The 24,316-nt window shown below is 32.9% G+C and overlaps 1 long non-coding RNA gene across 1 annotated transcript; it reads right to left on the bottom strand.

Moving 5' to 3' along the window:
• Positions 1 to 12,449: 12,449 nt before the first annotated feature.
• LOC133194423 (uncharacterized) lies at positions 12,450 to 19,885 on the bottom strand. The gene is made up of 4 exons (XR_009722081.1): positions 19,770 to 19,885; positions 16,888 to 16,983; positions 12,738 to 12,842; positions 12,450 to 12,524 (listed from the first exon to the last, which is right to left on the bottom strand). It is a non-coding gene; the product is annotated as an uncharacterized LOC133194423 (long non-coding RNA).
• Positions 19,886 to 24,316: the final 4,431 nt, after the last annotated feature.

Here is a 24,316-nt window from a genome sequence, read left to right as displayed (position 1 = left end):
ATTTTTACAAAAAGATTATTAAAATTTTTACAAAAAAGATTATTTAAAAAATTAAAAGCACTTACAATTTTATTTTATAAACATGATTAAGAGAGCTTGGTTCATTGTCAAATACAATTGAATGAATGCACATTCATGTTTTCAAGTCTACCTTATTTTTCATCAAGCCATCATAACAGATTGAAATTTCTCAGAAATTCTGAATGGTTGTTTTCTTGAAATACATTTTTTTAGCATATAGTCATAAGAGTTTTTGTAAAATTACCTAGTAAACTGCATTCTACTCTTGTGAACTCTTATAAATAGGCATCACTGCCTAGATTTTAACTCTCTAGTTTTTCATGTTAGCGCCATGATCTAGCTGTACTTCAAAAAAAAAGAAGGTTCTAAGCAGTGATTTCGGTCACAGTTCTTAGGTGCATACCACCCAAGTCCTTGCACAGGTATCCTTGTGGATGTACAGTTGTGATTTTTATCTGGATTATTTAAAGACGGCCTGCACCAGTAGTCGGCCGAGCTGGTCGAGGGACTTGGCCGTCCGGCCAGCGGTCTGCGCCCCTTGACAGGTTGTACTGGTAGTAGGCTGAAGTGGTCATGGGACTTGGCCGGCCAGCAGTATGTCCCCCTCGACAGGCTGCACTGGTATTTGGCCGAGCTGGTCGAGGGACTTGGCTGGCCGGCAGACGGTCTGCGCCCCTCAATGGCCTGCACTGGTAGTCGTCCGAGTCTTCATTTGAAATATGCTTGCAATTTCAACCTTCTCTTCATTTTTCTTCAATTCTGCAAAAATTAAAAAGGTTCAAACTTTAAATATTTTAATTTTTTCTTTTAAAAAAAAGTTGAAGTGTTTCCTGCACTCAAAGCATATCAGATTGGAACCACTCTTTAATATCAATTCATTAAAATTCAAGGCATATGCATCTATAACTTGGAAAACAAGAATTAGAGTTCTGTTGTGTAATTGAGAAAATTCAACCTCAAGGCTCATCACATAAACATGCATTAAAAAAAAATTTAAACATAAAGAACAATATAGAACCTGACAGCTTTATAGGAATTAGCTTTAGATTTATCGAATTTGAAATAAAAATAAGATTTGATTATTTACTTACCTAAAACAGGTGATATTTTTGAAGGATTTCACTCCAGCTTGGCACAGACGTGAGATGCTCATGGAAAGAAATATAATGTACCAGTATACTGCTGAAATTAAATAAAAATTAGAAATTTTATTTTACTCATTTCAGTACACTATATCATGTTATGATCATGTGGTGTTTAAAGGCTACAATATGTACAATATTAAAACAGTTCAGAGAATCTGTTAAACAATTACACAATATAGGTCATTTAATAATTAAACTGATCTATAGGAATATTTAAAGAATTAAATATGACAAAGAATAATATTTTTTGTTCATATACTAAATGCTGAAAAAATATTATGTTTCAATTTCTTCACTTCAGTCTTTGTCATTGACATACCAATCAAAACAAACAAGAAATCTGAGATTCACATGCCTAGAATTTTGTTCATTCTACTTATTTCTTCTTTTTTGAATGCCCATCTAGAGGTAATAAACATTTCCTACCAAAAACATCAAAATATTAACATAAATATTGCCTTACCGAATGATTTTGTCATCGTTTTTCTATCAACACTTTCAACACAACAACATTCAAATCGTCCATGAAAAAATCCGCGCTCTGTTGTTGACCAATCAGAGACTTAGAATAAGTCACGTGATTGAAAATAAATAAATAAATAATTCATAATTAATTTATTTTAAATCCAAATAAACATAATTGTGTATTTTGAAACTTATCTTAGATATTAAAAAGTTGGTGTTAAAATTTTGAAACAGAGTTCCAACAAAACGGACGTCGGGGCCGCCATATTTGTGTCGTTGCCGCCATTTTGAATTTAATATTTTATTTATTTATGAAAATAACTAGTAAAACTGGGTTATTTAATCAGGCAAATAATAAAATCCACATGCCCTAGTCTTCTGCTAAAATCTTAATATAACTGGCAGTCTTTATTCCCAACATCGTAAAATCTGTTAATAAATGAACATACACACACTGTATGTTGTTGTTTATCTTTCTAGCCACCCTTATTAAGATTGATTTACTTTAGATTTCAAACAACCCTTGTAAAATTGTACCATTGCGTAATACACAAGCTGAAATTTACGAAGTGTAGGCCAAAAAGGTCATCTAGTACAAACACCTGTGTCACGAGAAAACAATGGGGAAATTAACACTGTTTTGCACACGAAGAAAAATCTGTGCAAAATATTAAATGACTTCATGAGATTATAACATTTGACCACTGTTTATATCTCTTGAACATTTATATTTCTCCAGAATTAGGGAAATTATTCCACCTTAAGATGTACATGCATATAATTTACAAAACATGAAATCTATATAATACGTATTTTCTGAGAGAGAGAGAGAGAGAGAGAGAGAGAGAGAGAGAGAGAGAGAGAGAGAGATTATTCCCAACTTTAGATGAAACTAGTACTTACAAGACAAATATTAATTAAACAACAATATTTATTAATGAGAGAGAGAGAGATTTATTCCCAACTTCAGATGTAATTTACTACAAGTCTCAACTTCACATCTCTTCTGTTGAACTTAACAGTGGATGTGGCTGTGGACTGCAATGGATGAGAAAAACATTGGTAGTAAAGATGTCTAAGAAGCCCCCCTTTTTCTTTTAAAAAAAAAAATCTCAACTCACAACAAAACAGAAAAATAAATGTCTGCATAAGTAATAGCAGTATATAATGCAATTCATTATATGAATAATTTTTAGATAAAGAAAATTCTGCATATAAACAGTGGTACCTTTATGTAGCCCTTAATCATCCCCACCTTTTTATTCATATCCTCTGTAGATATTACAGGTATGTAAAACTGTATTACTATACTAATATAATCATGCTTTTTTATTATTTTATATGATTAAATTTCAACAGTTATATAAAAAAAATTTAATTTAGGTGTATGGTAAAAAAAAAAAAAAAAAAAAAAAAAAACCAAAATATTCAGTTTAACTAAGTAGCCACTCTGCAAAATGACTAAGTCCAAATTAGGTACAAAAAAGTTACACAGAAAAAATGACAAAGTCCTGAAAAGTTATGTTTTAGTTACATCTGAAAATGGCTAAGTCCAAAAAGGTACAAAAAAGTTATACAGTAAAATGACAAAGTCCAGAAAAGTTATCTTTTAGTTACACCAGAAAATGGCTAAGTTCAAAAAGGTACAAAAAAGTTATACAGTAAAATGACAAAGTCCAGAAAAGTTATATTTTAGTTACATCTAAAAATGGCTAAGTCCATTTTAGGTACAGAAAAGTTATAACTAAAATGTAACTTTTTCTTGAGGTACAAAAAAGTTACAGAAAAGTTATAACTTAGTTATAACTTATTTCGGTATGGGCATGGTTAGAGCATCTGCTCTAGAGTCGCGAAGTAAGGAGTTGATCCTTATGTCGCAGGTTTGAATCCCACTGTGGGACATGGAGACCAGTCCTTCGGATGAGACCTTATAAACCAAGGTCCCATGTCACAGTAGGTGCTGGCATGAAAAAGACCCCTCACTGCTCAATGGCCATGAGTGCAGAGTATAGGACAGAATTTGCAGCTTTCCACTGCCAAGTGGTGGCGTCTCTATGAGTGTAAAATTCTCGAAAGGGACTGCAGATTACCTGTAATGATTGACCAAAATCCCTACTAGGCTTTAAACTCTTCATTCTTGACCTGTATTTCGTCAAATAAGATTTTTCCAGTTAATTAAGGTAAAATTACTAATTGTTAAAACTGTAAATGATTTTTTTTTTTTTTTTTACCTGAGCCAGATTTTTACTTTTCTTAAAAGTGTCTGTATTTGACTGTTGGTTCAACCTATCTCAAGAAAATGATCTGTAAAAGCAAATGTTAGAAATCATAATCTGTTCTCTATCTACTATAATCACGAGAAAAGGTGTTGAAAATTAACAGATGGAGATAAAATCAGCATTCATATTAAAGGCTTTTTTCAATAATCAATTTATTAGTGAAAATCATAAAAGTATTAGGCAAAAAGGAAAAATAAATGTTGTCATTAATTAACCTTGCATATCTCTACAATTTTCTGATAAGAAAATTATACCCGATAGATGCAATATAATCACCCTTTGCCTGCCTCTAAATTAAATTATGAAATTTTGATAGATTTTGATCTAGTAAGCAATTATTTAAAACAAGGTTTTTTTAGAGGTGCCTAGGGTCGAAATTCATAGAAAAAAAACCTACAAAAAACGTGAAAACCTATTTCTATCATACTGGTTTATATTTATTACAAATGTCCTCATAGTCAGCATAGCCCAGAATGATAGAGCGCAGACTCTCACCATGAACATTTTTAGTGTCCTGGTTCGAAACCATTTGTTGGCACACTTTTATTTTTTCAAACTTTTTACCTGTATAAACACTAAAGAACGAGTGCACTTATGGGCCCCGGTAAAATATGAAAAAATGAAGAATTAAATTAAGCATAATTTTCCATCTCAGATCATTAATTGATATCTAAACCATAAGATTCAACAAATTTTATCGCTGAAATTCATGAATATACTAAGAGCAAAGCCATACAATGTGGTAGGGGTCAGCCGACATTCGTGATTTTCTATAGTAAATCAAGGACGGTCAATCATTTCAAAGCTTTTGTTTATTGTCAGCCTAACATTGTGCAAACTTGTGCGATTGACAAAAAATGCATTATACATTTATAAAACTTGTGTGAAAGTAGGAAATTTGTACATGATTAGGCTTGTACTTAAAATATTAAAAATGTATGAAAAGTTCAATGTTTTTCCTATAACAAGCAAGAGCTATTTACCTGTATGACCTATGTTGAACCCACCCGTGGAATAAATTATTTAAAATACTGGTAGTCACGTGAGTTCTACCCAGGTAAACATTCCTCAAAGATGCTCACTGTAAAACATAACCACGTTTTGTTTCATTATATCGAAGTCAAGCCGCATAGAGAAGTTTGTATGTATTTGGTTTTAGGAACACGGGATGGTTAGGAGAGTTTAGTGTCGTTAAAATGTCATCATAAATAAAAGTGTCAAACATTTTTAACATTCATGCAAGACAATGGTACTGGTATTGAAAGCCACCTAAATACACTTTTTTTCATTTTAAAATTTAAAGGAACTAATGTTAATACTTATTGTATTATTTCAAATGCAAGCATGCAAATTTCTTAGTTTGTTCACTATGGATACAGGTATCTATACAACTTCATTCTATTTTTTTCTCGGGTAAAATAGTACAAGAAGTATCATTTGGCAAACGCGCCTGTCAATGATCCACCATCAGATTGTTCAAGTGTCTGATTTAAATGTCTCCTCCCCTTGATTTAAATAAACGAAACTCAAAATAGGTTCGGTACGACTTTTCCGGATTTGGGGTATCTATAGGCATTTAAAAAACTTCATTTGTTTCAAATCCATGCTGATTTAGGTGATGTTTTAATTTGATTTTAATTAGAAATGTCCACTTGTATTTAACTATTACCAAAAGAGAACAATTTGGTAATATATTCTAAAGTAATATGGCACTGAAAAAGGGCCCATTAAGCATTGCTTAAGTGCACTTTGATTTTTTAATACAGGCTTTTGCATTTTACTTAATATATTTTCTTCCTTAAATGCATGTTTGGTGTTGATATAAAAGACATCTATGGAAATGCAGATCATAAATTCTCTTTAACTAAACGCAATCAACCAGAACTAAACCTCATTGTAAGCACACTTTGTTCGAGGACATGAATCATTCACTTTGTGTTACTCGATACTGCAGGTGTCATGAAAAAAAATCATGCCGAGCAATAATTGCTGTGTTTGCCTTTCAAGAACATAATGACGTGTAATAGTACTGTTGTGCCAGTGGGAGAGATACTGTTCTATGCAGAGTAGATGCAGTTTGTTCCTCGGGAAAAATGTGTGCATTGGCGATATGTTATGCTAAAAATGCATGAGGGTTTTCAGATTAGAAAAGAATGTGGTAAGGTCAGTTAAGGTTTTATGTCCCATTGCCATTACTCAGTCAGACATCAAGAATGACCCTCAAACAAAGGATGTATCATTCTGTAAATACTGAGGTAGGATCACATGAACACACAGTTGAGTAGAATGAAATATATCGAGATAACAATCAGTATTCAAGCTCAAAAGCCCATCAAAAAATACAAAATAGGAGCAGAGCAAATACGGACCTCCAAAACATCAGAGGTGGGATCAGGTGCCATGGAGGAGTGAGCATCCCCTGCAGACCAGTCACACCCGCTGTGTGCTCCTTGTCACGACTGGGAAACAATAGAAAAATCCATACACAATTCAGTGTGTAAATAATGGCCTAACAATAAGTATGAAAAACGTCAGTCAGCATTTTACTTAATCATAAATTGTATTTGCTGACAAGGTCATTGTATCGACCATAGAACTTACAAAATGATGACTTTAAACAAGACTGCTGATATTCTTGTTTCAGCAATTTGTTTGTCAATAACTTACCTCCTTTTAAAAATTGTTCATACATAGAGGATGCTCTTGCGTATCGAATCAACTGAGAGATATAAACCCCGTATGCAGGTGATGAAGGTATATTGCTGAATAAGTAAGGGAAGTTGACGATTGAAAAGTTAAAGTCATCACGTTTATCATAAAGCTTGGTTGTTAGATTACCATTAATGTAGAACTAAAGCAATACATGAGAAACAAGAAACTACACACATGTGACCTAAAGTCAGTGACCGGAACATATATCGGTAAGCTTTTTCTAAAGACTGAAACCAACATTGGTCCTATAGGTCATCTCATATTTTTAACTAGAAGTGTTCCTTTGATATACTATATTTTACTTAATTTCTATAGACTTACTATACCCTGAAAAAAAAAGGAAAACAGGAACTACCTGTTTAAATGACCCCGACCACCGAGGTTAATCTAAAGTTTGTCCCTGCCTACCTGAAAAACAGACTGCCTCGGGCAGTCAGTAATTTCCAACTCTGGTTTTTAGATGCTAAATGTTTAATATTTACAATTAAATGCTTATATTTACATTTTTAAATTCATGATAGATTGAGAAAGTCGATAAAATCATTTCTATATTAAGTCTGTATACTGTATAGGGGGAAAATAACTCGCCGTGTTAATATTCGCTATATTCACGGTGTGAATAAATCCGTGAATTCAAGAAACAGTGAATAAGTTTTCAATAACCTACATGTTATATTTGGAAATTTGAGAATAGACTACGATAGGTAAATATACGTGCAGTGCATGGTCATTTCAGTAATTACGATTCGTACCTGTCATTCAATTATTTTAATTATCACGCTTGACATTAATTTAGATCACCCAGCAGATAATAACCTGTATTTGTAAAAAGAAAAAAAAAACTGTTTTAATAGCCAACGCTACATGTTTCATCAATCAAAACACTAGGGTCATGGGTTTTGAATACCCGTACGTAACTATGTTATGACGTGTATTTGTTACCTGCATTATCATGTTTTTATCGACATTTTGGTTTTAAAAAATCATTTAAATAACTATCGAACTTGCTGATGTATATATAAATCTACCCTGTTGTTCGTGAAGTGAATACATAACGCTGATTAATGCCTTCTAGCTATGCTATGGATTAAACGGATATAGACATTGAAGGGAGGTACATGTAACCTTAGTTATATACCGATTCCGCAAATTCAACAAACCGCGATCGTGTCAGAGGAGAGAAACACAAGAAAATTACAACCCCTGAAATTATCCCCTATACAGTACTTCAACCGAGAAATTAGTTGAAACTGGTTCCAGAAAAGAAGCTGAAAATGTTCAATAGTTTACAGACAATACTTGACACATGATGACTGAACAAGAACAGATAGCAATAAATAATTTAAATGACTCAGGTGAATTATAACCTGTTCAATCTTAGATCCATCTTTTTTCTAATACGAGGGTTGATCCAAAAGTTCATGGAATTTAATTATTTCTAAAATTTTATTGTGATTTGATGAAAGCAAACAATAGGCATATTTATAATATAGAGTCATTATGCAACAATACTGGAAAATTTCACCACGTTCCAATTACCAATAAGGTCACATGAGCTTTCTGAACACTGATAGTTGTAAAATCCGGGGGAGACTTCGACGTAACGTCAAGTTAAGTATGTCATGTCATGTTATAGGAGCATCTCACCCTCATGTTCAATTCAACTAAGTAATTCTACAGAATATTCTGCCTTTTTCTCCTTTTTTCTCTCAAGAAAAGCCTGGGTATCCACCAATTGACTTATCTTTATATTACACTCATATTTCAAAAATACTCCCCATCTTTCCATATGATGTTCCAATTTCAGTAGCAAAGTCAAGCACAGTACGTCAGCGGTCAACATCCATCAACGCTTAATTTGTCTACGAGAAAAACAGACCCTCCAAAAGCAGCCACACCTTTAATCAACCTCCATGGAAGTTCTATTGTTCTTAAATTTCTCACGCCACTGGAAAATCAGTTGCTAAATGCATTTTTCTCCAGCCTGTATCAGTAGTATACCCCTTTAAGTCAGAGTGTTCCTAAGATTTTAACAAAACTTATAACTTGACTGAAATGTGACGTTCTCTAACAATTAAAAGATGAACAAGAAATCATCAACTAATTATCTAAATATCAAGTTAAATCAGTAAAACTCTCACATACAGGTATATTAGTGGTCAAGCAATCGTAATAATGACAAAATTCTCATTTTATTTGCCACTTGGCGCAGGTTTTTTCTTATATCACGTATTAAGAATTAAAATGATAATGAACGAGTAAATGTCTCCCCTGCATTTTAAAACATCCTTTGCTATGGCAACTGCCATAGAGTTACTATCATTAATATTTAAAATATTTTTTTATTAAAAAAATTCAACAAGTGTCTATATTCTTATTTGTAATTTTCAACCACTTTCACTAATAAATAAATAAAATAAGAAAAAATTCCATGAACTTTCGGATCAATCCTCGTACATGTCAGTCATTAAAGAATGATTGCACTTTAGTACGTCATTTGGAACCTTTTGGGCTACCAATTTTAAGCTTTACATTACAATATATCGCTTAATTAATCTATGATTATTGTGCAAGCATATTCGTTTGATATTTATTCCTTGGATTTTTTGTCATACATATTTCTATAATTACAGACAATGTTATTGAAAAGAACATGTTCAAGCCTTAAATTCCGGAAATTTGAACGGGATTACTTTCGAATTTAAGGTATCCGAAAATAGGCGGATAGGCGGAGACATTTAAATCGCATGGATGTGGAAAGTAAACATTGGCACATATGATTTTTTTCGCACTGCGAATTTAAATGGAGGAGAGAGAGATTGTGTAGTTTCATGGTGCACAAATTGTAAATGATTCTAGTGTTTAGGGATGGGGAAGATGTCTCGCCCTGCAGACCATTATACAGAGGTGACATGAGCCTGTACATGTACTTACTAATCAAGTGTCAATACCAGAATTCTTTCAAAACACCCCTAATGAAAAATACAAAGTAAAATAAGAGACATATAATCTTCAAACCCTATTAAAATTTGCGCAAAAATCTTCCATAGTTTGAAGTTGGAAGTACGATAGATACTGTCACAATAGAAACTTTCAATGACAAACACAATGAAATGTTCAATGAAAGCCTTAGCGTATACTGATCAGTGGAATGTCACGTGAGTAAAGTGATCATAATATCAATCGTTGACACTCGGTGAACTGTTAATTTAGTGGCTAATTCGACCGTAGTTTGGAGACTTTTTCAAAAAATTAGATATGAGCCGCAATTTGTCCAACATTGTCCTTTGGATATGTTGAAGTTTAAATTAAAATACACATTCTGTGCAAATGAGACCAATGGACAAGTTGCGGCTCGATGTGTCGTTGAAAACTGGTATGCATATGAATAACAATAGAAATGTGACAAAACTGTTAGACCCCCATCTCAAAAGCTAATGTCGCTTGGCATTATTTAATACTTTCATGTAATATAATATACCAAAACCTGCTCTTAAGACATTGTTTAATACCTATAAAACATAAAGTTTATGAACTTCGGAATTTTATTTTGCGCAAAACACCGGGACCCAACTCCCATAGCTTAAGTGCACTCATCCTTTATATAATATACAGTATGCATAAGGGAGACCAAATGTATTATTACTGCATTAAGGAGACCAACTACTATCCATATGTAAATCAGTATTCAACCACTTTCACTAATAAAAAAATAAAATATGAAGAAATTCCATGAGCATTTGGATCAACCCTCATACATGTCAGTCATTAAATTTACATAATATACAGTATGCATAAGGGAGACCAAATGTATTATTACTGCATTAAGGAGACCAACTACTCTCCACATGTAAATCAGTATTCAACTGCTTTCACTGATAAATAAAAAAAAATATGAAGAAATTAGTGATGAGACATCAGTTAATTTTCATAATCGATCATCGGTTGGAATTGGTTACTGCTTCTGATGCGATTTCACCGATTATAATCAGATTTCTTCATAGTGTTGTATACAAAAAGCAGACTATTACAATAATTTCATTTATTTCTTTAACATGAATATATAAAATACATAATATATTATTTTCTTTGTTGTTTTGCTTCTTTTACACTTTCTAGACCTAAAAATATTTACAGTGGACACCCAACATGGCTGCCTAGCGGCAGAAAACGAACTTCAAAAAGTTGTTGGGGGAATTGATCACTCTATATTTAAGGTAAATGTTGACTAAGTTGCATATTTTATATCTCAAATAAAAGATACAATTAATATTTTTTGAATAAAAAGAATCAGCTGATTGATCAAACCAAAGAGCAAACACAGATTTGGCAGAAAAAAAAAATTCACCCGGGGGTAAATTGAATGGGTTGGTCGGGTTATTACAGGAAACAAAAATAATTTTTTTTAGGCCCTATATATGCATCTTCGGTTCTTAATCACCTCTGCTTCGTGCTAGTTGGCTAGTATCAGATGCTGATGCCATTTTCTTTCATTAAGAAGAAATAAATTTTAAACCAGAAATGGATAATTCCGGAATGTATTGTATTAGAAGTATGTTTCCGATGATCGATTATGAAAAACTTTAATCGATCATCGGAATCGGTAGCATTTTTTTGTCGACAATCGATGTTTTCTGATTATCGGTACAACACTAGAAGAAATTCCACGAACTTTTGGATCAACCCTCGTACATGTCAGTCATTAAATTTATATAATATACAGTATGCATAAGGGAGACCAAATGTATTATTACTGCATTAAGGAGACCAACTACTATCCACATGTAAATCAGTATTCAACCACTTTCACTAATAAATAAATAAAATATGAAGAAATTCCATGAACTTTTGGATCAACCCTCGTACATGTCAGTCATTAACTTTATATAATATACAGTATGCATAAGGGAGACCAAATGTATTATTACTGCATTAAGGAGACCAACTTCTCTCCACATGTAAATCAGTATTCAAAACTTGAGATTTTAATACCCTAATAATTTACATGTTTAGTTACATGAACTAAATCTATTTACCTTTGTCATAATGCAAGAACTGTTTTACATTCAGCCAACTTTTACATTACACATGCATACAGTGTATGCCATGCATTAGGAAGACCAGATGCATTATTTCAACATTAAAGAAACCAACTACAATGGAACAATTAGACAGTATTCCAAAATGTTCATTCCAATACCATAGTAATTTCCCTTAATTTGTTTGTATCTAGATGACTTAAATCAATTTATCTCAGCTAGAATTGGAACAAAAAAACTAATCATAAAAGTGGCCAAACACATGAACAGACAGATGGACATGATGATTCCTATGCTTATATACACCCAAAGTTGCCAAAGTAGAGCAGATGCAGTGGTTAGAGCGTCTACTCTAGAGTCGCGGAGAAAGAAGCTGATCCTTACATCGCGAGTTTGAATCCCACTGTGGGACGTGGAGACCTGTTCTTCAAATGAGACAGAGGTATTAACCGAGGTCCCATGTCACAGTAGGTGCTGGCTCGAAAAAGATCCCTCAATGCTCAATGGCCGTAAGTGCTGAGTATAGGACAAAAATTTGCAGCTCTCCACCGACAAGTGGTGGCGTCTCCATATGAGTGAAAAATTCTCAAGAGGGACGTTAAACAACAAACACTATACACCCAAAACTTTGTTTGCAGAAGATTTTGTAATACATGCTTTACAAGTATACATATTGTTCATAAGGGAATAAAAATGCTATAATATATCATTAAGGAAAGCAACTGAAATTAAATGTGCACTTCTAATTGAACTAAACAAAATTACCCTTTGTCAGAATGTAGATGTATAAACAGGAAGGCTGTTTTTCTTCATTTTTTCCATGTCAGATTCAGACTGTTCTTGAAAAAATTCTGGCATACACCCTGTAAAAGTAAACAGTGCAGATAATAAAGAGCTTCTAAATAAACTGCATAATATTTAAATGATCCACTTAAAAGGGATAACAAATGCGTTTAACTCCATCAAGAAGACCAACTGATATCCATATATTTATAATTCAGTACATGTATTTTAATTGTGATATTTCAATATCTTAGTAATTTACATGTTTAGTTTCATGAAATAAATCTATTTACCTTTGTCCAATGACCAATGAGCACAAGCACTGATTTTTCCTCTTTTTTCTTAACGGAATCACCAGGGCCAGTCTGCTGTCCATATGATTCTGGCATATGTACACTCTGTAAAATGCATATTTGTACCATGTACAGGCATATGAACAATATTTCTATACTACATACATGCATCATTAAACTTAATAATCTTTTTTTTCCAAAATTCATTATTCATAGTGTTTTGCTGTTAGCAAAATTCAACAAAAACTATACCATATATATACTTGCCTATAAGGTGGTCCACCTATAAGTCAGTTGTATTTTTTGAGGTTATTTTGGAGGGATTTGCTATTGACCCGCTGATAAATCGGTACAACTTTTTGCCAGAATCAATTGACAATTTCAAATCAATGTTCTGATGTTTTAACCTGGTTTCAAAATACTAATCTTTTTATGACTCACCTATAAGCTGGACATAGAGTATATACAGTACCTGCATTATACATGCATTAGGAAGACCAAATGCATTATTGCAATATTAAAGAGACCATTGTGGCAAATGAAATCAATGTATGAATTGTATTCAAAACTACGGGTGTACTAATTTGTCTGAAGTCTATCATGATATAATGTGATACACAAAGACTTTAACAGGATATGTACATATACCCACATGCCTAAATGTAACAACAGGAATTATCGTTCTACAATAATTTATTGAAATTGCCAATATGAATAAACAAAAGCAAACTTTGTTTCGATTGTATGAACTTTAAGTTTTCTTTTTACACCACAGTCAGATAATCTAACTGTCCCCCCTGGTTGGCTACCGGGTCCTTCGTTAGACTGCCTTATCAGACATGATATTTACTGAAGATTTGATTTTTGGTACTGACTTTTATACTCAAAATAATGTCTTTAATTGTTTAATTTCTTGAGTTCAATATCACTTTGATGTGTTCAGTGTTTACTTTGATATGTAATGATGTGTATAAGCGTGTATTTTGAAATTTTAAATTTAAATTTCTAGTACAGTAATCGTCCCCAAGCTGCTGTTTCATTATCGTGTCATAGTATCTCTGAGAGTGCATTTTATTAACACCTCCAAATCACCTGGCCTGCGTAATTAAATTTAACTACCAAAAACAACAGCTTGGGACTAATAAGGTGTGATTATCAGCAATGGTCCTATGAAGCCTGTGCTAGACCTAACGGAAACGTTCAACAGACCGTAAAATTAGCATAATGGGATTATTGTGTACTAAGGTGTGAATTCAGTGGAGCGAGAATTTGTTGGACTTCGAGATAACGCATGTGTTTATAGCACTTGGGACCGTAAATCTACTTCGAGATAAGCGAGGTATTCGATATTTCCGTGTTCGAGATACCAAGGTTTTTTAAAATCATAAATATAATAAAAACGGCCGGGACTGTTGATTCACTTCGAGATATCCGTGGTATTCGACATACCGGTGTTTGAGATACCGAAGTTTACCTGTATATCGATACATATCTAGATTAATGAATATATCGTATCAAAAACAAGAGGCCCATGGGCCACAACGCTCACCTGAGCACATTGGCTAGGAAAAAGCACAAATCACTTCAGTATTGAAAAGTTTAAAGGGGAGGGGGCTTGGATTTTGAACTACCTGAGGATGCTTCCATATCAATATAACAAATGGCTTTACTGTTCTTGAGCAGAAGATCTTTAAAGATTTTTTTCCTATATATTCCCTTGTTAAAAATTTGATCCACCATTGTGGACCCTCCCTACCCCCCCCCCCCCCATCATTTGAACAAACTTGAATGTACACTACCTGAGGATGCTTCCATATCAATATGACTAAACATGGCTTTTCTGTTGATGAAAAGATTTTTTCCTATATATTCCTATGTAAAAATTTAATCCCACACTGTGGCCCCACCCTACCCCTGGGGTTTATGATTTGAACAAACTTGAATCTACACTACCTGAAGATGCTTCCATATCAATATGACAAAACATGGCTTTGCTATTCCTGAGAAGAAGATTTTTCAAGTTTTTTTTTCCTATATATTCCTATGGAAAACTATGATCCCCCATTGTGGCCCCACCCTACCCCCAGGGGTCATGATTTGAACAAACTTGAATCTACACTACCTGAGGAAGCTTCCATATCAATATGACAAAACATGGCTTTGCTGTTCTTGAGAAGAAGATTTTTGAAGTTTTTTCCTATGTATTCCTATGTAAAACTTTGATCCTCAATTGTGGCACCACCCTAACCCTGGGGGTCATGATTTGAACAAAGTTAAATCTACACTATCTGAGAATGCTTCCATATCAATATGACTTAACAAGGCTTTGCTGTTCTTGAGAAGAAGATTTTTCAATTTTTTTTTCTGTATATTCCTATGTAAAACTTTGATCGCCCCTTGTGGCCCCACCCTACCCCGAGGGGTCATGATTTGATACAAACTTGAATCTTCACTACCTGAGGATGAATCCACATCAATATGACTAATTGTGACTTTGTTGTTCTTGAGAAGAAGATTTTTCAAGATTTTTTTCTACATATTCCTATGTATAATGTTGATCCCCCATTGTGGCCCCACCCTACCCCTGGGGGTCATGATTTGTACAAAATTTAATCTACACTACCTGAGAATGATTCCATATCAATATGACTAATTGTGGCTTCGTTGTTCTTGAGAGAAAGGTTTTTAAAGATTTTTTTTCTATAAATTCCTATGTAAAATTTTGATCCCCCATTGTGCCCCCCCCCCCACGCCCGGGGGTCATGATTTTGTACAAACTTGAATCTACACTACCTGGGGATGCTTCCATATAAATTATAACTGATTGTGGCTTTGTTGTTTTTAAGAAAAACAATTTCAAGATTTGTCCTACATATTTCTATGTAAAACTTTGATCCCCCATTGTGGCCCCACTCTACCCCTGGGGGTCATGATTTGAACAAACTTGAATCTGCACTACCTGAGGATAATTCCATATCAATATGCCTAATTGTGGCTTTGTTGTTCTTGAGAAAAAGATTTTTAAAGATTTTTTCTATATATTCCTATGTAAAACTTTGATCCCCCCCTTGTGGCCCCATCCTACCCCTGGGGGTCATGATTTGAACAAACTTGAATCTACACTACCTGAGGATGATTCCATATCAATATGACTAATCGTGGCTTTGTTGTTCTTGAGGAGAAGATTTTTAAAGATTTATTCCTATATATTCCTATGTAAAACTTTGATCCCCCATTGTGGCTCCACCCTACCCCTGGGGGTCATGATTTGAACAAACTTGAATCTACACTATGTAATGAAGGTCTCACCTAAGTTTCAACTTTTACAGCCCAGTGGTTCTTGAGAAGAAGATTTTTAAAAGATACCACTAAATTTTCACTAATTCTTAATTATCTCCCCTTGAAAGAGGGTATGGCCCTTCATTTGAACAAACTTGAATCCCCTTTACCCAAGGATGCTTTGTGGCAAGTTTGGTTGAAATTGGCCCAGTGGTTCTTGAGAAGAAGATGAAAATGTGAAAAGTTTACAACAACAACGACAAAGACGACAACGACGACAGACAACGGACAAATTTTGATCAGAAAAGCTCACTTGAGCCTTTGGCTCAGGTGAGCTAAAAATAACTTAATTCCAATACATTTTGGGCAGGTGGTTTTTTTTATGTAATTCTGTGAAAAACTTGGGAATTTCAATCACCAAAGATTATACATGTATTTACCGGTAACTGTTTTGAATTAAAACTGATCAAAAATGACATAATCATTAAGGAGGTAGCACATCTTAATGATTATTACAAAATCATAAAAATACATAGACAACTTTACTTAACATGTTGATTTTACAGTCAAGAAAAGTTTGAATTTGAAGTGTTATTTTTAAAGACGGTGAGACAAAAAATTAAAAATGAGTAAAAAACAATTATTATTTTTATAAAATTCATGCATAATGATTTATAAGACTTTTTTGACAGAATTGATATACAACAAGGACTTTGATTGGATTATCAACATTCATTCGATTGATCATAATTATTAACTGTTATTGCACTTTCATTTTCAAAATGTTGTTAGGTACATTGTTTGTTCACTCTTTTGCATTGATATTATAATTTATAAAAGAGTATTTTAGCAGGAAAAATTATCAATTTACCTTTCTTGGAATAAAGACATGTTGACCCTTGAGCTGAGATTTTCTCTCTTTCCATAGATTTGTTACACTGGGGTCCACATGATTCTAGCAGAGACCCTGTAAAAAAGGACTTAAATATGGAAAAGCATGAAGAATATATGCCTATTATACATATCTTAAATTCTAATGAAAACAATGTTTTTAATTAAGATCCATATATTTCTAATGATTGACATAATACAAATTCAAAATAAAATATGCATGTCTATATTATACACTGTACCTTAAGCAGACCAATTGCATTATTACATCCTTCAGGAGACCAACTTAAATCAATGTTTGAGAACTACTTGTGAGAACAATAAATTTGTCTACTTTACAGTACTAAATGTACATGTAATCTATAGGATCATGTTACTTTAATTGACCTGCCTTAGTTCAACACAGTAATCTAACAAAGAAATTGAGCCAAAACAACATTTTAAGACTTTTTGAACAGTGCATGTTCCTATCATTTCAAAACCATTACCAGTAAAAATGCTAATATAGGAAAATGATGACAATTAATTAATATTGTACTTTCAGGTATATTAGATGAAGTAATCTGATTCGTCAAGAAACATTTGTTAAAAAGCACTATAATCCGCTGAATAATGAAGCCACGCCCAGTGTCGCAACAGTCAACATTGCTTGACGACGGGTGATATTCCAAAAAATAGTGACTGCGCAGATTTATGCACTCAAGGTTCACTATTATTTGTATTTGTATAAAACATTCAGTATAATATAATAAATATTGCATGTAGTTGAGTGTAATATTGAAAATTTTCACCCCTCGAAAACCAAATACATCAAAAAGGGGATGGGTTTCTTTTCCAACTTCTACATAGTTTCGCCCCTGCAAAAACTGGTATAGACCTTGGAAATGTTTAAACGGGCTAAGAGAAATCAAATGCATCAAGAGTACTTAATTGTTTTTACCCAAGTTACATGCCAAAAAAGATTCAGAGAGACGTCACATAAAGTTAACGTTGATTTGAACTGAAGTTAGGGTGTCAAAAGTCATTCACGTCCAAAAGTGACATTGATCATGTGTGATAGATAATAAACTCCTACGAGCTAAATATGCTGCCATAATCAAGTGAGGATCTTTCCCTAATCCTATATATAAATCCATTTACAATATTATATGCACTTAAGCAGCTGTTTATGACATTGTAAAATTATATAAACAAGACCGGTTTATATAATTTATATCAATTTATATAATTAATAATATAATTTATATAATTTTATCAAGATAAGTGTATGGGGTAGAGGGAGCAGACATTGAGAATCAATGTTGTCGGACCTCGTGAAACTAAACTAACAGTCTTCCAAATAACCTGGGAGTCCAATGCCAGGGACCTGTTAAATTTGCAGCCGGGCATGTAAAAATTGCCAAATTACATGTCCGAAGAGGGCATATGTGAATCTTCTTTCATTGTACGATCTTTACTTGCCATTTATTCTGTCCTTCCCCCATTATTCGCTTAAACGTTGCTATATGTAATGTCGATGGATTGCCTGTCTACATTCTCGATACGACCTGTCAAATGATTGTCAATCTAATCATTGAAGTGTTTAGTTTAACCTATTTGTTTTCTCGAAGTTGCTTGCTAAATTACGAGATGTTCATCAATGCCACATACTGTGGCACTACAGTCATGATCCCATTTCTGAAATTCAGTTCAGCTAAACCGGCCAACAAATGACAAGCATGCAACTCAAAAGTTATTTATGAACAAAAACGCTTTAGAAAATGGCAATCACAGGCCATGGTTGGTTTACGATGCTGAAAAAATTAATATAAAACCTTTATACCTTAAATGGGTTTTTTTTGTTGCACAATACTGGTAAATGTAAGAATTTTGAGTAGGACATGTACAAATTTGAATGGGCTGGGTAAAAATGATAGGTCTACATGCCCGAAGGGCATATGCTGAAAAAGAATTGTTGTGAAGACTGAACTAAAGCGACAGCGCCGGGTGATCATATAAAGTCCCCTTTATTACATAATAATTTGGCAAATTATCAACACATCAAGCTAAAATTTCCAACATATCTTAACAGTGAGAATTTTTATTTTTTAAGTTGAAACCTCGTGACCTGTGAAAAAAATGAAATTTGTATCCCATCTAAAGTCTTAAAATGTATCAAGGTAATTTTCGATACAAATTTGCTGTTGGGGTTATAAATGAAGGATAAAACCAGAGACCTCGGAATGGAATACTCGGAAGTCTCCGGTTTTATTCTACCCCCAACTGGAAGTTGTATCCCATCTAAAGTCTTAAAATGTATCGAGGTAATTTTCGTGGAATAAATGAGTGCTTTACAATAAAGAGACTCCACCAGAGACGTCTGAAACGATTTATTTGACAAGAAAAAAGTCTCTTGAAGCGAACGATGTCATTTTAAAGTAGGTTAATGATTGATAATGATACATGAACAAAATACGAGCTTGAAGCGGGGGTGCCTGAAATTGAGTTAGATACCTTGTGGTAAAAATAAGTAGGGGTGCACCGTATATGAAACAAGTGCCTGTGATTGATAGTCTGAAATTTCTCTTCACCTAAATATTAAAAGCTTGCAGTGATCGCTATAAATCTATACAACAGTCAAGTTACATACGGTAAACTAACATAAAAACAAGATTACAACAGTCATGATTACAGAAGGTACATTTTGAAGACTCTAGGTCAGTAGGTGAATGTAAACAGGTAAACACACGTGGGACAGTCACCGCAAATATGAACCACAAAACGACTTATAACATTAAAATGTAAATATTCATCTGCACACAGATTTTTGCATAATAATAATAATTTTTAAAAAGTGTAAATTAAAATATAAAATAAACAAACCTCAAACCTTGTAACAAGGCTTGTTTCCCTACAATCTTATTCTGGTTCTCTGTCACTGAAATGCAGGGAACCAGGCTGCGTTATTAACTCGTACACAGATTTGTTGATACGAATAAACCTATAAACATATGGATACGAAATAAAATATTATCATAAAAAATGAAAAATTTCAAATTGCTTGAAAAATTATCTTTATGTAGTTTATAATAAATGGTTGTAATTGTTTATTAATTTCTATCTATCCATTAAAATTTGATACGTATATCAGCTTAATATGTATCTGTCTGAACAATTATTATTACACTCCCTGTCACATCTTCATAGTTAAGCCTGTAAGCATGGTAAGTAGGAATCAATTTCAGTTGAAGGGGACCAAAACCAAACATTTTTCAGTTTCATTTGGTGGGGAGGGGGGGGGTATAAACCTCAAATGATCATTTTATCTCTGTCACTGAACTGCTGAAAATAATGAAGGGAACTAGGCTGCGACAATGATTTGTTGACTGAATTAAAATACGAAATAAATTATCATACATACGAAATAAAATAATTTCATGAAAAAATGAAGAATTTCCAATTGCTTGAAAAAAAAGAAGCTTTTCATGTATGTGATTTACAATAAATGGTTGTACTTTTATATTTTCTATATATCCATTAAAATTTCACAGTATCAGTATTTCACTATTTGTAAACATTAACAATAATATTAAATAAATGTTACACTCACTGTGGCTTTGACTGAGTTACTGTCACATCTTCATAATTAAACGAGAATATTCCCTTCCGTAAATATTGCTATATATATCTGAACTGTTACCAATTAATCTTTCTTTGGTGAAAGAAAACCTCAGGGATGGAGAATAGGCCCGTACGTAATTTAGTTGGAGGGGGGGGGGGTGAGCACAACCAAACAACATTTTTCAGTTTCAGGATGGGGGAGGCTACAAACCAAAATTTTTTTAATAAGCAAAAGAAAAATACATTATCAGAGGTTATTATTGAGGGGGCCCAAAAGCAAAAGAAAAATAGATCATCAGAGGTTATTATTGAGGGGGCCCAAGCATAAAGGAGCAATGTTTTCTATAGTATACCTAAATTTCAGCAAAATTACAGGGGGCCTGCCCCCCCCCCCGTTCCTTCAGCCATGTATTGTATCAAATCTGCTTCACCCTGATTCAGATTTTTTTTTTTTTACAGCATATATATTCTATTAGCAGAGGACCACATTATATTAATAAACAATTATTAAATTACAGCTATTTTTTTTCTTAAAGGGTCTGTTTCATTTATACTAGATCATGATGATCATGTCCTGCATGATGTTTACAGAAAGTTTAATTTAAATTTTTAAGCTCGAAATAGCTGCGTCAACTTGCGAGACTATTTTTTCAACGTTCGGCCTAATCTTTAAATAATTAATTTGTTTGTGGACTTGCATAAAAGAATTAAAAAATATAGGGGCCTATCATTTAACTTTATTTCGAATTTCCTTCAGGATTTTATATACCGAACTATAGTCTAACGATTATTTAAAATCATACTTTTTCTCTTGAAAGCTAAATTACTAGGCAAAAAAAAAACAACAACAACAAAATCAAACGAATGTTTGTCTTGTGTATTCTTAATTACAACTTATTACTGTATCATTTTAGTTACTTACCCAAATTTCTCAACATCCATGGTGTTCAGAGGTCATTTTCTGAAAACTGAAGGGGCATTCCGATGGCATTCGGAACAAATGACGGAAAGCACTTGCTAAGAATTCAAAACATGGTTCATAAATTTACAATATTTTTCCTTTTTAGGTTTTTAACATAAAACATGGAAAACTAAGTTAAAGAAACACTCATTTGAACAAATCAAAAGCGGAAAAAATATATATGCTATATTTTTTGTTTAATTGCATGTTTTTCATGGTCTCCAAAATGCAGAAAAATTATCCTTTGAAATTATACGTAGGTTATAAATTCTTTTCTTTTTTAGGGAAGATGATAGAAATTAGACAACTTTTGAATGTTAAATAACAGAGTTAAAGATTAATAAAATTTAATGGCAGACTGTTTATTTATCTATAAAAAGACATTTGCAATACTGATGAGGTCAAAATAATAGGGAGACCGAAAAAGGTCGCCTTAATCCAGTGGTCTCCCTAAGCCAGAAAATATATCCTCCTTGGTCTCCTAAAGCCATATGTCATATATATATATATATATATATATATATATATATATATATATATATATATATATATATATATATATATATATATATATATATATATATATATATATATATATATATATATAAAAAATGAGATTGTTTGTGGGCACCGACCTTCTAAACAGGTTTGTGGGATCTCGCATTTCTACATTGCATAGCTATGTCATATTCATGATTTAAGCGTTATATATGGTCCTTATATAATATATAATATAATTTTTGAGATTAAAAATGTTGTATATCATTGTGGGTCATTATATTCATATATATATAGAGCATTGTGGGATAAAGTATATACATCGCACAATGCTCTATTTACGAGTATTATGACCCACAATATTATCACATGCTATATATATCATTTGCTGCATTTCACAATGTAAGACATAAGAATTAATGTTTGATATAAATTATATATATATATATATATATATATATATATATATATATATATATATATATATATACCTTAAGTATTTGAAATAATTATGATATTCTTTATGATAATATACAAGGTGTATATCAAAATTTGGTATAAATTTTTTTCAAAGCTCAAAAAATACTTTGAATAATAATGATTTTAATGGATGGGGACGCTTTGACACACATTCAATTATAAATTTTTTAAAAATATTGAGATTAATCTTTATTTACAACTTTTTACTTCTAATTTAAAATCAACTCAAAATCCCAACACAGGTAAAGTTTGACTTCTCGGGCACTCTACTGCATATTATATAACTTCCTGTGTATAGGGATTAGGAAACAAACGGCCACAGTTAGACTGCTAGCCCTCAAGGCATTCACACCTGTACGAAATAAGCCCCTCCCTTACCTGGAATTTACCACTCGGTAAAAAAAAATCTCTGCCTTTAAGGAGCACCCGACGGGTGTGACCTGTCGACAGGGTATATTTACGCCTCCATGGCACCCGACCAACTTCGGATATCTTTAGAGCCCCGGGTTTGCTCTGATCCTATTTGTATTGTTTTAATGGACGTTTAAGCTTGATTACTGTCCACTATCTTCACATTTCGTCCTATTACAAGGTATTGAGAGTCTTTTCAATTATAAATGGTTTTACCACCTAAGTTATAGTTTTGATTCCTCTTTCACTTCCTTGTAGGCTATATTACGAGGAATATCAACGTAATCACTCTTTAACAGCTGAAAATTGCACCTATTGAAATAAAGGCAAAATGCCTTTTAAGCATGTTTTGGTTCAATGTGTATCTTTAACTTCAGCGATTTATATTTGAAATATAATTATTTTTCCATCTTATATATTGAATGTACAATCCTGTTTGTTTTTTACATGAAAACCTGGCGTTCCATATAGAACATAACTTATAGTTAATATAATAATATTAAGAACTATGTTAATAAAATACTTGAATTTCTACATCACAAATACCGAAACAAATGAAGATTCTTTAAAGACTATATCTTTCATAAAGCTGAAGTGGTGAATTCTTACATTGTAAAAACGCAACAAATTATCTACGTACGAGTTGTTTTATACAAACTAGGGGTATTTTGCTATATATGTCTTATTGTAATGATATATACCCCAGTCCGCTTGTCGCGTCTCAGTTGATCTGATGATCTGCGCCTGTCAACTCGACGTGATCTGGCTCTTCGGATCAAGTTACTGTTATAATAATATACATGAATTATATAAATGTGGGTATGGAAAAAATAGTTGTGAGTGAATTTCTTTAAATTACGCCAATATATATGCAGAATAAAGTTGACATAATACCCAGTAAAACTCGTGAAGGCAATATGCAATTATCTACCATAAGAATGGAACAAACAACCAGCGCCTTTGCTATGCGTGTATATATGCATCCAGATACAGTTGATGCATATCGAGAAAAAGCATCGATCGCCGTAAACTTTTCAATACCTTTAAATAAGACTACTGCAACCGTTCAAAGATGTGCAAATGCCGAGTGATTTACACATTGTATTCCATTTATTGAAATATGTATTACAAAAAAGTAATAAAATCAATAAAAACTCAACAGAATGACATTCTCCTAAAAGGATGATTTATTCAGAAAATAATATATATCTACGAGGGTTGTCCGGTAAAATCGTGGACAAAGCGTTTCTCTCGAAAAAAAAAAATGGGCGCACTAAGCTGAAATTTTCAACAAATGTTTATTCATCATATTTAAGTGCATCTTAATTTTTTGATAAAATATAGACAAAAATAAAGATTTTATTATGTTTGATTGTGCACAGGGTACGGTCCTACAGCGCACGATGAAAAAAACAGGGTTTCATTAGCGAATACACGAGTATTATTTCGAAATAAAAGT

The sequence above is a fragment of the Saccostrea echinata genome, unplaced genomic scaffold, assembly GCF_033153115.1.
Source record: "Saccostrea echinata isolate AGI-Se365-2 ecotype Australia unplaced genomic scaffold, CSIRO_AGI_Sech_v1 ptg000029l, whole genome shotgun sequence".
Taxonomy (NCBI): domain Eukaryota; kingdom Metazoa; phylum Mollusca; class Bivalvia; order Ostreida; family Ostreidae; genus Saccostrea; species Saccostrea echinata.
This window is presented reverse-complemented; position numbering and strand designations above follow the sequence as displayed.